We start from the raw sequence: 14,523 nt of genomic DNA, 5'->3' as shown, positions 1-14,523 counted from the left end.
CAGTGGAGTGACAGCGCAGGGTTCAACCTGTGTAACTGAGGCCTGAAGCAGGCACCAGGGGCCAGCGCTTTACCCCACTGGGAGCAGGCGGGGGCTGTGTGATAGCAGACACCCCATTCCCCAGAGAAGTGAGTTCATTCAAGTGTGTCAGTTTGCATCCGTTACCAAGACTGAACAATCCCAGCAAGTAAGGGAGGAAAAGGCAGAACGAAATATTGGTTATGGGCTCGAGCCTCTAGATGCTACTTCTGTGGAAACAAATGAGCATTTAGCCCTTGATTCCAAAGGGAGCAGGACTGGGCCTCTTCATTGGGGTCAAGCTGCTGTGACTCCGTCAATGGGAGGTCACACTGGGGTCAAGGTGCAGTGACTCCATTGATGTCAATGGGAGGTCTCACTGGGGTCAAGGTGCAGTGACTCCATTGATGTCAATGGGAGGTCTCACTGGGGTCAAGGTGCAGTGACTCCATTGATGTCAATGGGAGGTCACACTGGGGTCAAGGTGCAGTGACTCCATTGATGTCAATGGGAGGTCACACTGGGGTCAAGGTGCAGTGACTCCATTGATGTCAATGGGAGGTCTCACTGGGGTCAAGGTGCAGTGACTCCATTGATGTCAATGGGAGGTCTCACTGGGGTCAAGCGGGAGTAAGTGGCAGGGGAATCAGGCCCAAGGGCCAGGGCCGGCTCTGGCTTTTTGGCCGCCCCAAGCCAAAAAAAAAAAACAACGGGGTGGCCAGAATGGCAAAGCAAAAAAAAAAAAACCTGCGGCGCGGCCAGAGCGCGGGTGCAGGGGGACTGGCTGGGGGGGGGGGAGGAAGCGGGTGGGAGAGAGAGAGAAGGGGGCGGCCAGGGCTACAGCAGGGGCGCTGCCACGCGGCCCCTCCCGCTGCGCCGCCTCCTGCCGCCTGCCGCGAGGGCTCCGCTCTGGTCGGCGGGGAGGGAAGGAAGAGGACTGCCCTGCAGGGCGCTCTGGTTCTCCGCACCGCCGCCCCCTACAGGGCGGCCGGAGCAGAACAAAAAAAAAAAAAAAAAAGCGGCCGTGCCGCCCTAGGACTGGGCGGAATGCCGCCTCCAACAATCTGCCGCCCCAAGCACCAGCTTGCTCAGCTGGTGCCTGGAGCCGGCCCTGCCAACGGCGACTGTAGGGCCAAAGTAAGATTTTTTTAAAGTGGTTGGGAGAAATGTTGAGCCTCTTTTCCTGCCTTGTATTCTAGCCACGCCCTCCCGAATGGGCCCCATTAGAACAGAAATGTGTTTAAAAGCAAAAAAATGCATCATTTTTTTATATATCTGTAACTTCCTGTAGCCCCTTCCACTTTCCTATTCTGATTTTTTTAAAGCCTTTACATCCAATATTATCACTACACACCATTTCTTGTTGGCCATCGCTGCAAAGGGAGCTCTTACTTGGCAGCTTGACACGCTAGAACAGGGGTCGGCAACCTTTCAGAAGTGGTGTGCCGAGTCTTCATTTATTCACTCTAATCGAAGGTTTTGCGTGCCAGTAATACATTTAAACGTTTTTAGAAGGTCTCCTTCTATAAGTCTATAATATATAACTGAACTATTGTTGTATGTAAAGTAAATAAGGTTTTTAAAACGTTTAAGAAGCTTCATTTAAAATTAAATGAAAATGCAGAGCCCCCCGGACCGGTGGCCAGGACCCGGGCAGTGTGAGTGCCACTGAAAATCAGCTCGCGTGCCGCCTTCTGCACCTGTGCCATAGGTTGCCTACCCCTGCGCTAGCATGAGCAAGGAAATTGTTTGTTCTGAGCCTGGCTTTATTGGGTGAGGTTCCCTCCCCATCCCCCAGCTGAGAGATTGACACTGGCTCCCTGGTATTCATGTGTTTACATTCCTAACTCAGTTCTTTTCTCAGGGAAGGGCCAGGCGAGTGGTCATGGGGCTCTGTATTGTTAATTGTCACTGTGATAGGGAGCTAGTTGTAGGCCACAGGTCAATGAAGTTGCTGCCGGAAGACTGCAAGTTTGAGTGAAGTTAATTCATCTGTTTCTGTGGAGGGATTACTGAGACCTGGATGACAGGTTTCAGCGTGGTAGCCGTGTTAGTCTGTATCAGTAAAAACAACAAGGACATCAAGAGACACCTTAGAGACTAACACATTTATTTGGGCATAAGCTTTTGTGGGCTAGAACCCACGTCTGGGCACATGAGACAATTGGCTCAGTAACTGGAAGGATATGTCATTGGGACTAGGAACAGGAAGCAAAGGGAAGAGAGAAATCTGGGAAAGGCACCTCCTCCTGCTGTGTACCTGTGATGTGTCCTGCCTGCTTGGATACTGAGGATGAAAGGTACCTGTGGTGAAAAAGAAAGAGACGATGTGTGTTTGTGAGTAGGAGACCATGTAAACAGGCTAGGCAGTTCTGCTCAGTGCGTAGCTGCAGAAGCACCCATGTGACAAGCACCACTAGGGTTACCATACGTCCTCTTTTTCCCGGACATGTCCGGCTTTTCGGCAGTCAAACCCCCGTCCGGGGGGAATTGCCAAAAAGCCGAACATGTCCGGGAAAATGGCGGCTCTGTTTAAGAGCCGGGCTGCCTGAACGCTACCGGCTTCGGGCAGCCCCGTGCCTCCAGACCCTGCGCCGCCGGAGCCCGGGAGGGGAAGTGCCCGGCTGGGGGCGCAGGTTCTGGAGGCAGGGGGGCTGCCCGAAGCCGGTAGCGCTCGGGCAGCCTGGTTCTTAAACAGAGCCTCCAGCGGCTGCGGCTCTGTGTAACTGACACTGTGTCAGTTACACACAGCCCCGGCGGCTGGAGGCTCCAGCCGCCCCCGCTCTGTTTAAGAGTCGGGCTGCCCGAGCGCTACCGGCTTCGGGCAGCCCCGTGCCTCCAGATCCTGCGCCCCCAGCCGGGCTGCCCAAAGCCCGAGCGCTACCAGCTTCACGGTTTGCTGGGCAGCCTCCAGACCCTGCGCCCCCGGCTGGGCGCTTCCCCTCCCAGGCTCCAGCTGCGCTGGGGAAGCGCCGGCTGGGGGCGCAGGGTCTGGGGGCTGCCCGGCAAACCGTGAAGCTGGTAGCACTGGGGCAGCCCTTTCCCCCTGGCTGGGAGTGGGAGGGAGGAGGGGGCGGAGTTAGGGTGGGGGAAGGGGCGGAGTTGGGGTGGGGCTAGGGGGTGGGGAAATGGGCGGGGCCATGGCCCGTGGAGGGTCCTCTTTTTTTATTTATGAGATATGGTAACCCTAAGCACCACCAATGTGAAATTGGAGGGATCTTTAATAGTGATTGTGCAAATAAAGGGGCCTCTTCATTCACAGAAATAAAATGACAAGACACACTCCTAAGTCCTTTCTTAGGTAAACATCCCAGTGACTTCAAGGGGAGGTTCGCCTGAAGAAGGACTGAGTAAAATCTAAAGAAGGACCTTAGGATTGGGCCCCAGGCCTCAAGGCAACTGTAGCTATGGTTGTTTTCTTCTTTGATTACACATTTTCAGATGAAGATAATGAATATCCACACTCACAAAACTCCTAGACTATAGGGTGTAACTGTCCAAAGAGCAACTAAGTGCTTCAGTCTAGCAACTTGTAAATAGAGGATCTTATCTTGCAAATGATACTCACATGAGTAGGACTGTTCGTGCCACGAAACCAGCCAAATTAAAATGAGAAATTAGACATGCATTTTGAACAGGGAGTCTGATTAACCATTGGAACACACTACCTCGGGAAGTGGTGGATTCTCCAGCACTTGATGACCTCAGAGCTAGAATGGTGCCTTTCTGGAAGACCTGCTTTAGCTAAAGACAAGTTACTGAGCTCAATGTGAAAGTGGGTGAAAGTTAATGGCCAGTGATAGACGAGAGCTCAGACTAGATGGTCTAAAGGTTGCTTCTGGCCTTAAATCCAATCAATCTGTGACGGCAGCTCCTGGCTGGCTCCCCATTAACTATCGAGCCCAGTTCAAGGTCTCTGTCCTGATATTCAAAACCTTCCATTGGATTGACCCCAGAAGCCTGTGAGATCACCTCCCCCTCCACAGCCATGACCTCCTTCCGTAGCTCCATTCTGCTGGAACAATCGAAGTATCAGCCAGTAGCCGAAGGCTCATGAGTGTGCCAGACTGTGGAAATTCCTTCCTGTGAGAGAGGAGTATGACCACGGGCTTGACCATTTACAGAACAAATTGCAACCCCTTTCCCCACTTTCAACATAGCTTTCCCTAAGTAGCTCTTCACACATATGCTTAGGGCTTGGTCTGAACCATACTGAAGTCAATGGAAAGACTCCCAGAGATACCAGTGGGCTTTGGATCAGTCTTTTACTCAGGCCTGGTTTATGGCTTAAAAGTTCGGTTGACGTAGCTATGCCACTCGGGGTGTGAAAAATTCACACCGCTGAGCACCGTAGTTATGCTGACCTCACCCCCAGTGTAAACATGGCTAGGTCTGTGGAAGAATTCTGCTGTCGGCCTAGCTAATGTTGCTTAGTGAGGTGAATTATCTACAGTGATGGAAAAACCCCTTCCGTCACTGTAGGAGGTCAATAGATAGCTGCAGCATTGTAGCTGTGCCACTGTAGCACCGGTAGTATAGACATGGTCTTAGTCAATCTCACCCTCTTAAATTCACTCCTAAAAAAATATTTCTGGTTAATTAGATTTTCTCCCACATGATAAAGCTGGTGGAGATACAAGCAAATCTTCACTGTACGTGATATAATGGTGTTTCTAACATCCCTGGTCACAAGGAGGCCTAAAAAGCACCAGGTCAGTTTGATGCTTGACTGGGCCTTAAGTAAATATTATACAAAATGATGGCGAATGGCCAAATTCTGTCCTGTGGGAGCGTCACGTGTCTTGTGTTCCCAAGCTCCTGTCACCCGGGGCAGGAGTTCAGGTGGCGGCTGGAGGTACAGCACGCAGAAGTGTTTGTATTGGGAGGAGCAGGCTGGCCATGTCCCTAGCCAGCAGACCATGATCCACTGCGGCCATGATGCACCAGCCAGCATGGACGAAGCCGTTCCCCTTCTCTAGTGCCCTCCAGGGAGCTGTCCTACTGCTGTGTGAAGAGAGAAGTATCCCTCACCCTCTTCCCCTTCCAACTCACCCAGGCAACACATGGGATTGCACCTAAAATTCACCTTGGGGTGCTGGTGGCTTGCGTGTCACTCTGGAGGGGACATGATGGCCACAGGACCCCTCTGTGGAACTGCAGCCCTTTAAGGACTGACGGACGGCACATTCTGGACATTTTAGACCACGCTTTCCCCTCCTCGGAATCACTGAGCACCCCAAAAGGTTCCTTCCACCCTTTGGAGAGAGGCGTTTACTTGTAAAAGCCCTAGAGGAAGAGAGAAGCCACACAAAAGTCTTGCTGCTGCAGCTAAAGAGAATTTGGTATTAGAGTTAGCAAATGTTATTGCAAAGTGCAGGAACGTATCTTAGAGGAGGAGGGGGGAAAATAGCCCGTGGCTGGGATGTTGCTGAATGTTTAGAGTCGGGGATCGGACAGTAGAGAGTGGGATGGATGGGATTGTCCCTGCTAACTTCCCCTCAACAAATAAATGACTGCTTGGGGATAAGTGATGTGGGGGCAGGGATAGCTCAGTAGTTTGCGCATTGGCCTATTAAACCCAGGGTTGCAAGCTCAATCCTTGAGGGGGCCATTTAGGGATTTGAGGCAAAAATCTGTCTGGGGATTAGTCCTGCTTTGAGTAGGGGGTTGAACTAGATGATCTCTTGAGATCTCTTCCAACCCTGATATTCTATGATAATCCAGAGCCAATTGGCTTGTGTTTAGGAGTGGGTAGCCTGGCTCTCTTGTTTCTACAGTCTCCACTCTCTGACCTTGCCAGCTTTGCACACATTGCAGTGGAGTTACTCCTGGTTTAACCCACTGGCCCTGACAGCAGAATCAGGTCTGATGAAGTCCCACTAGCATGAAGTGAGCTCAGACCCAGGCTCACCATTTGTACAGGGCTCTGGGAGCCAGGTCCCACTGAACCCCAGACCACAAAGCCAGCCGGTTGATGACCTACTTGTGGAACTGTGCCCTCAAATTCTCCATAGAGATATTGTTATGGTATGATTGTGGCCTAACAATGATGTGTTTTATGCAAGATAAGGCATGTGAGAGGTCATTGGAAAGGTTATGATTTACAGAATATGAGTATCCAGTTTGTAGGCATGTATCATTTTGGTATCTGAAGTTAGGAATATTGTCTATGCATCTATTACAAATGTGTTTACACCTGGGGAACGCCCACTAGAAGAATGCAATTAGTCTAGATAGCTCATTGGGAAGGGTCATTAAGGAGAACAATAGGTCTTAGAAGAGGCTAATCTCCCACCAGGAAGCCTTCCTGGGGACTCTGCAAACAGGTTTTGTGTTATGGCTGCAGAGACATGTGACCAAGTCACATGGTACTGGACTCCATGATAATACTAGTGTTTTTCCACTGACCGGGGGCGGGAATCAAACGGAGAGACAAAGGATTCCCGCCATATGCAAAGACTATTTAAGGCAGGGGAGTGACATTATCGTGGTCCGTTCTTCATTGATTCCCCGCCCAAGAAAGAGAATGGCTGGAAACACCTGAGAACAAAAAAGACTGGACTAGGGGAGAAGGGCAGAGCCCAGGCTGGAGGGTTGTCTGGCCTGTGAAAGAAATATCTGGGGTTTTAAGCAGCAAGCAAGTGCAGCCTGCCTTCAAGAATCTCTGCAATCTGCCTAAAGCAACATTTAGGGTGAGAATTTGCTACTTATAACCAGTTTCTTTAGTATATTAAGTTTAGATTGCATGTTTGTTTATTTGCTAGGTAATCTGCTTTGATCTGTTTGCTATTCCTTATAATCACTTTAAATCTATCTTTTGTAGTTAATAAACTTGTTTTGTTTTGTCTAAAACCAGTGCGTGTGAAAATCATAACCTGGAGCAGAAAGCTGTGTATATCCCTCTCCACATTGAGGGAGGGGTGAATTTCATGAGCTTGTGCTGTCCAGTTCTCTGTGCAGCGCAAGATGGTACAATTTTGGGTTTACCCTCTAGAGGGCAGTGTGCACTTGAGAGCTAAGCAATTCCTTAGCTGAGCCTCGCCATGCAGAGCTGATTTCAGTGTCTGTGGGTCCCTACCTGTGTGCTGGTGAAAGTGTGAGACTGGGAGCGTGTCTACAGCTTGTCACAGCATTACAGGCTGAAGGGGAACCCAGGCTGGTGCATCAGGTGGGCTCAGTGGTGCCCAGGGGTGAAAGTAAGTTAAAGGACTTACCGGTACGCCGGAGTCCTGAGCGGGGGCGTGGCCTCAGCTGGAAGAGGCGTGGTCTCAGCTGGAAGAGGCGTGGTCTCAGCCGGGAGAGGCGGGGCCTTTCAAGATTTAAAGGCCCAGGGGCTCCGGCTGTGGCTGGGAGCCTCAGGGCCTTTAAATCACCCCGAGCTACCAGGGGCGAATTAAAGGGCCTGGGGATCCCCGCAGCGGCCGGAGCTCCGGGACCTTTAAATCCACACCTGAGCCCGGCTGCCGGAGCTCCAGCGGCGCTTTGAAGGGTCCGGGGCTCTCCGCAGTGGCTGGAGCCCTGGGCCCTTTAAATCACCGCCGCGGAAGCCGGTCCGGTCCGGCATGGCTTACTGGCTCTTGCCGGTACGCCCTACCAGACCGGACTGGCTTACTTTCATCCCTGGTGGTGCCCCAGTTCCAGGTGGCACCCCAAAGGTGGGGGGGAACCCATCACACCAGTCTAATATGATTCACTGGTGGTTTAGCTTCTGTGCCATCCGGCAGGTGGCTGGGACTCCCTCGTGCCCATTGATCTCACGGCATTAGGGAGGCTGCTGGGGGCTGTGGCAGCTGGCAAAGTTTAGAGCAGCTGTCGGGTGTCCCACAATCAGGGACCTGCAAAGGTGTCAGAAAAAACGATGCAGCCCTGCATGCTCCCCAGTTGCAAACTGGGGGTCTGGGCCATATTTAGCGTGGTGAGATAATCCAAGAGTAGAGTTCCTTCCCAAATCCACTCTGATGCCGGTCAAACGCTGATCCTGAGGGGGGAGGAATTCCCTCCTCCTCGCTCACATTCCCAAAATGATCACCTCCAAGCATCCAGACGTCTGGGAACGGTTAACGATGGCCCACTGTGACCCAGCCCCCCAGAGCCTGGCAATCCTGTGAACTGCCTCCAGTCTCTTAGCCCACTGAGCAACAACATCCAGTGTAGCGTGAGTATCACACAAGTTCTTTGCCTCACACGTCTTTAAGCTCAGAAGGCCAGATCCTCAGCTGGTGTAACTCGATTGACTTCAGTGGGGCTGCCTGACGCCAGCCGAGAATGTGACCCACGGTCTTTTCAATGCTTATGTCATGCGCTGGGCTAGGGGCTGGGCCACAATTGTCTGCGTTTTATCCCTCACAAGGGCACATTTTCAGCTCTGTGTTCCATCGTTTGAGACAGTCATCATCTTCAACTACAGACACTTGGGCATTTGCTGCAGCCTCTTCGCTTCCCAGGCAGGTTGAGAACGCCATGAATTTTATGATCAGTGCTGTAATTATTCTTAGCATTGTGGTAACTCACAGGAGTCCTTGTTATGGACCCCACGGCGCTAGGCACTATACAAACATAGGACAAAAAGCCAGTTCCTGCTCTAAGGAGCTTGCCATCTAAGGCCAGGTCTACATTACAGCCCACTATTGGTATTGCCACATCGCTCAAGGGTATGAAAAATCCACACGCCTGAGCAACCTAACCCCCATGTAGACAGCACCAGGGCTGGATGAACCACCCCAAGGCCCCGCCCAAAGCCTCTTCCCCCCGAGGCCCCACCTGCTGCTTGCATGGGGGAAGGAGGGAGTGGATAGCAGGGGGCAGAGATGAGTGAGTGGCAGGTGGGGCCTCGGGGGGCGCAGGCCAAGCAGGAGCAGGGCCTCGGTCTGAGCTGTGGTCTCAGCACACTGGCAGCCCAACCTATATCAGGTGTTTTGTATGTATCCCAGCAGGGAGGGTTTTAAGGACGGATGTGAAGGAAGTCGGTGGTTTTGCAGATGTTTATGGGGGGCTCCGCCCAAGGGACAGCCCAGGAGAAAGCACAAAGGTACTTGTTGGAAAATTACCAAGCAGGCTATGAAGGCTGGCGGCGCTGCCAGGGAGGAGGCAGGCGTCATCCATACGCCGAGACATTGCTGGAACACACACACATCTCTTATCAGTTCCAGACACGCTGCAGCAGAACAGAACGGTGACGGCTTCTCTCATTTGCTTCCTGCTCAGGGGCAAAAGGGAAGTTCACAGGATTGCTAAAATCTGGGGTGCTGGGCTAAGTTCCTTGTAAGCTGTGCAGCCGTGCAGCAGGCTTTCAAGGGCCATGCAGGCGGGGAGAGGCGCCCCTGCCCGACCCAGCCCAGCCACGCCGGAGCTGTGGCGGCCCGGGAGAGAGGCCTCTCACCCAGCCCTGAGCTGCTGCAGTGAGAGAGGGCTGGGAGGAGTTCTCTCTCCCCACCACAGCCCCAGGACAGCCTGCACCCCAAACTCCTCAGCCCTGGCCCCACCCCAGAGCCTGCACCCCTCACATCCCAACCCCCTGCCCTAGCCCTGAGCCCCCTCCCACACTCCGAACCTCTCCTCCCCAGCCCCACTGCAGAGCCTGCCCCCCCAGGCAGAGCCCTCACCCCCCTGCACCTCCACCCTCTGCCCCAGCCCTGAGCCCCCCTCCCACACTTCAAACCCCTCAGCCCCACCCCCACCACACATCACCTCCATATTGGTGCACATCCCAAAATTCATTCCACACATGGATGTAAAAAATGAGAGGGAACACTGGAGTGCTGGGTCACACATGGCCTATTTTTAATTGCTCATCAACACAGTCCAAAAGGCGAGACAACACCTCATTGTCAACAAACACTTTCCCACCATTTGTTCTTTCAACCACAATGGGTGCGGGACTGCTCCAGGAGCAACCCCTGGTCTCAGGCTGCAAGCTCTTTAGGGCAGGAACTGGCTTTTTGTTCTGTGTTTGTACAGTGCCCAGTCCGTGCCTGGTCTGTGACGCGTGCTCCTATGAGTTAGCACAATACTGCCATCCACAGCCAGTTGATCCTCATAAGCAAAGTCCTGTACACATAAATGATTGTCAGCTGGTTTGGAGTTGCTGAAATTGCGCATTATGGCCCTGGTGCAACAAGAGACTTTAGCAAGTACATAACGTTAAGCAGATGAGTAGTCCCATTAACTGCAGTAGGATCACTCAGTCCTGCACTTGTTCTGAATCAGGGCCTCGTTACATTCAAGTGGTTCGAGATGGCCATACCTCTCCAATCCGTCCCAAATGTCTGTGCTCTTCCATTCAGCATATACACATCTGACCCTCTCCCATATATTCTTTGTTGTCTGATCTTCTTTGTCCTCTCCGATACATAGATAGCCAACCTGTTCCATACACGTTGTACAGCCTGGTATATTAAGATCATTGTTATTAAGAATATTTATAGGTGCCCATGATGCAATGGCAGAGAAAATATTATTTTAGTACCAAAAACACTACCAGGCTGTACCACTATTGAGGTCAATGGGAATAGGTACAATAGTAAACCCTACATCTGGGAGTACATGGCCATAAGCCCCTATGCTGCAAACAATAACCAATGAGCAGGGCCGGCTTTAGGACCTGCGGGGCCCGATTTGAATACCTGGCGGCGGTCCGGGTCTTTGGCAGCACTTCGTCGGCGGGGGGTCCGCTCCGCGTCTTCCGCGGCACCGAAGGACCCCCTCCCGCCAAAATGCCGCTGAAGACCCAGAGCGGACCCCCCGCCACTGAAGTGCCGCCGAAGACCCGGAGCGGACCCCCCGCTGCCGAAGTGCCGCTGAAGACCCGGAGCAGACCGCCGCTGGGTGAGTAAGGCGCGGGGCCCTCTTCGGTGCGGGGCCCAATTCCGGGGAATTGGGGGAATCGGCCTAAAGCCGGCCCTGCCAATGAGCATCCACATATGGATAAGTCAGGCATGTGCATGTTTGGCTCAGGGCCTTAATGAACAAGAATCAATACTAAATAAAAGTCGCTGCCAAATAAATGAATTAATACAAATCAATGTTGATTGAAGAGGACTATTAAATACTGAATAAATAACTGAACACTCCATGCAATGCACAACCTGTGGAACTCCTTGCCAGGGGATGTTGTGAAGGCCAAAAGTATAACAGGGTTCAAAAAAGAACTAGATCAGTTCATGGAGGATAGGTCCATTAATGGCTATTAGCCAAGACAGTTTGGGACCATCGACCCTATGCGCCAGTTGTCCCTAAAGCTCCGACTGGCAGAAGCTGGGACTGGATGACAGGAGATGGATCATTTGATAATTACCCTGTTGTGTTCGGTCCCTCTGAAGCAGGTGGCACTGACCACTATTGGAAGAGAGGACATTGGACTAGGACCATTAGCCTGACCCAGTATGGCTGTTCTTATGTTTAATAAAAAGCAAGGCTCCAGTCCTGTAATGCACTTCAAATGAGCACAGCCCCTGAGCCATGGGAATGCGTCAGAATGCAAAGGGGGTCAACTGCGTGGGGTTTATTGCAAGACGAGGGTCTTGATGAATTTAATAAAAATCAATATTTGTTAAAAATTACTGAGAAATTAATAAAGAGCAATACTCTTAAAATTATTGATGGTAAAGAAATGAATATAAATGAATCCTGAATACAATTAGTGCAAGATCAGTACAAGAATAAGAATTCGTGCTGATTAAACATTAATGATCATTAAGGCTGCGAGTCTGTCACGGAAGCCACAGATTCTGCGACTTTCCGTGAGTTCTGCAGTGGCAGGTGCTGGCTCAGGGGCCAGCAGCAGCAGTTTGGGTGTGTGGGAGAGGGCTCAGGGCTAGGGGCAGGGGTTGGAGGGTGTGGGGGGGTGCTTACCTTGGGGTGGGGGGCTCCCCGGCTCCCACTGGCATGGCCCTGCAGCTCCTAGGTGGAGGGGCCAGGGGGCTCCGCGCGCTTCCCGCGCCCACAGGCCCCGCCCCTGCAGCTCCCATTAGCTGCGGTTCCCGGCCAATGGGAGCTGCGCAGCCGGCGCTTGTGGTGGGAGCAGCGCGCAGAGCTCCCTGGCACCTCCGCCGCCTAGGAGCTGCAGGGACACGTGGAGCCGGGTAGGGAGTCCCTGCCAGCCCTGCCAACCCTCCCGCCCCCAGCACCTGCAGTCCCCACCCTCCAGCACCTGCAGTGCCCCCTGACCGCCCCCCACCCAGAACACCCATGACCCCTACCCAAGGTTCTGTTCGGGGTATATAGTAAAAGTCACGGACAGGTCACAGGCCGTGAATTTTTGTTTTCCGCCGGTGACTTTAGCTAAAACTACCTGTGACTGAAACGTAGCCTTAGCGATAAGCCCGTACACATCAGGCTGAAATACAAATGGTGTCAGCACGTCTAGGTGACCAGATGTCCCGATTTTATAGGGACAGTCCCGATATTTGAGGCTTTTTCTTATATAGAAGCCTATTATGTCCCACCCCCTGTCCCGATTTTTCACACTTGCTGTCTGGTCACCCTAAGCACGTCTAGCAACACCATAGAAAGAGGAATGCCCAGGAAGGACCCCTCTGGCAGGGTCAGGTCCCCCAGCTCAGAGGAGAAGGAAGCTGCAGGCTCTCAGTGGCCATGGGAAATAACCAGGAGCATGAACAGGCGGTATTGCAAACTATGGGCCCATGAGCTGGGCAGACGCCAGTGGTATATGAATGTGACAGAAGGTAGAGCCCATCTCCCAGCGAAGTCAGGATGGCCGAGCGGTCTAAGGCGCTGCGTTCAGGTCGCAGTCTCCCCTGGAGGCGTGGGTTCGAATCCCACTTCTGACAAAGCTCTTTTTTTTTCCTTTCCGTGACCCCTGTGAAGCCCTTTATATTTCAAATGTGCTCTTCCCGGGCTCCGCTGCGGGGTAACCGGGCAGCACGGGCACAAACAAAACAACAACGGTTTCACACCCGGTTTTAGGCGCTCCGCGAGTCGGGGGCACCGCAGCGTGAAATCCAAAAGGTTAAGCTTTGTCAGAAGTGGGATTCGAACCCACGCCTCCAGGGGAGACTGCGACCTGAACGCAGCGCCTTAGACCGCTCGGCCATCCTGACAGCCGTGAACAGCAGCGCTCGCCCGTGGGTAGAAAAGCGCCTTAGTCTCTGCGCAGCCGCACTTCGTCTCTTCAGCCCCCAGGGAAACTGTGCGCAGCCGCACTCCGCCCGAGCCTGGACTCCGCGCAGCCGCACTTCGAATCCCTTCCCGCCAGCGCGGGTCGCCCTTGGGCCGGGGTCCTCACAGGCTCGATGGGGTCTGACCGGCCCCTGCCACGGGCTCCCCTCTTCCCCGGTCCGGACCCACGGCCCCCACGCTCCAGCCGGGCCACTCGGCTCCCTTCGCCCTCCCGACCCGTCCCCCCCCCTCTCCCTTCACCTCCCCCCCTCCGGCCCGTCCCCCCCCCCCCGGGCTCCCTCCGCCCCCCCCTCTCCCTTCACCTCCCCCCCTCCGGCCCGTCTCCCCCCGTCTCCCTTCACCCCCCCTCCGGCCCGTCCCCCCCCCGGGCTCCCTTCGTCCGCCTCCAGGCGCCCCCCCTCCGCCCCCGTCGGGCTCCCTCCGCCCCCCTCCGTCCCGCCCCCCCCCCCCCCAGGGCTCCCTTCGTCCGCCTCCGGCCGCCCCCCCGGGTTCCCTTCGTCCCCCCCCCCGGGCTCCCTTTGTCCCCTTCCGGATGCCCCCCCCCATCCCGGGTTTCCTTCAACCCTCTCCGGCCGCCCCCCGGCTCCCGTCGCCCCTGTTCAGCAGGGACACCCCCCCCCCTCCACCGGCCAGGCCCGCCCGGCTCTCCTCCTTCATCCCTCCGGCTCCTTTCCCTCCCCTCCAGCCTGGACTCCCCCTGGCTTCTCTTCCCCTCTGGCTAGGATCCCCCCACCAGGCTCATTCCTCCCTGTGGCCGGAAACACCCCCAGCCGCCCCCACCATGGCCTGGACCCGTGTGCCCCCCCCCCCACTTGTCATCATGAGCCAGCTGCAGCGTGGGGCTAGGGTGGGGTGTAGTGGTCGGGTCTAGCCCAGGTGTGGATGTGGTTTGTGGGTGTCGCTGCGTTATTAGCGTGTGGCTGCCCCAGCCCGGGCGACGAACTGCGCGGGTGTGAGGCGCGTAGCGTAGAGGGGGCCTAAGGCACCTTTATCCCAGTATTACTGTGTTCACACTAGGGGCTGTGCTAGGGTTACCATTCGTCCGGATTCCCCCGGACATGTCCGGCTTTTTCAGGTTAAAAATAGCGTCCGGGGGGAATTTGTCAATGTCCGGACTTCCCCTCCTCCCCCCCCCCCCCATGCAGAGCGTGCGCGCGGCTAACAGGGCAGCCGGTGCTCCAAAAGCCAGAGCCAGAGCTGCACTTCCCCGCTCCTCCCTCCTGAAACTTGACACCACTCCCCTCCTCCCCCGCCCGCCCTGCACTCACAGATCGCCGGCCGTTCGCCTGGAGCTCAGAGCATGTTTTCCCCCAACCCCCTGTGTTTACTGCAGCACAGTAAGGGGGCCGGGGGCCAGAGAAGCGGCAG

The 14,523-nt window shown here is 54.4% G+C and overlaps 1 protein-coding gene and 2 non-coding genes across 4 annotated transcripts in view; 2 read left to right on the top strand and 1 right to left on the bottom strand.

Annotated features, from left to right (window-relative positions):
• Positions 1–12,723: 12,723 nt before the first annotated feature.
• On the top strand, positions 12,724–12,806 carry TRNAL-CAG (transfer RNA leucine (anticodon CAG)). The gene has a single exon. It is a non-coding gene; the product is annotated as a tRNA-Leu (tRNA).
• Positions 12,807–12,993: 187 nt separating this feature from the next.
• TRNAL-CAG (transfer RNA leucine (anticodon CAG)) lies at positions 12,994–13,076 on the bottom strand. Its single transcript has one exon. It is a non-coding gene; the product is annotated as a tRNA-Leu (tRNA).
• Positions 13,077–13,770: 694 nt separating this feature from the next.
• Positions 13,771–14,523, top strand: part of LOC103307532 (uncharacterized) — a 29,902-nt gene continuing 29,149 nt past the window's right edge. For both annotated transcript variants that reach the window (XM_065566932.1, XM_065566929.1), the window contains exon 1: positions 13,771–14,492. The gene's annotated coding sequence lies outside the window, so the exon portion shown is untranslated. The remainder of the gene's footprint in view (positions 14,493–14,523) is intronic.

The sequence above is a fragment of the Chrysemys picta genome, chromosome 14 (assembly GCF_011386835.1).
Source record: "Chrysemys picta bellii isolate R12L10 chromosome 14, ASM1138683v2, whole genome shotgun sequence".
In the NCBI taxonomy this organism is placed as follows: Eukaryota; Metazoa; Chordata; order Testudines; family Emydidae; genus Chrysemys; species Chrysemys picta.
The sequence above is the reverse complement of the archived record's forward strand: the minus strand, read 5'-3'. Positions and strand labels throughout refer to the sequence as shown.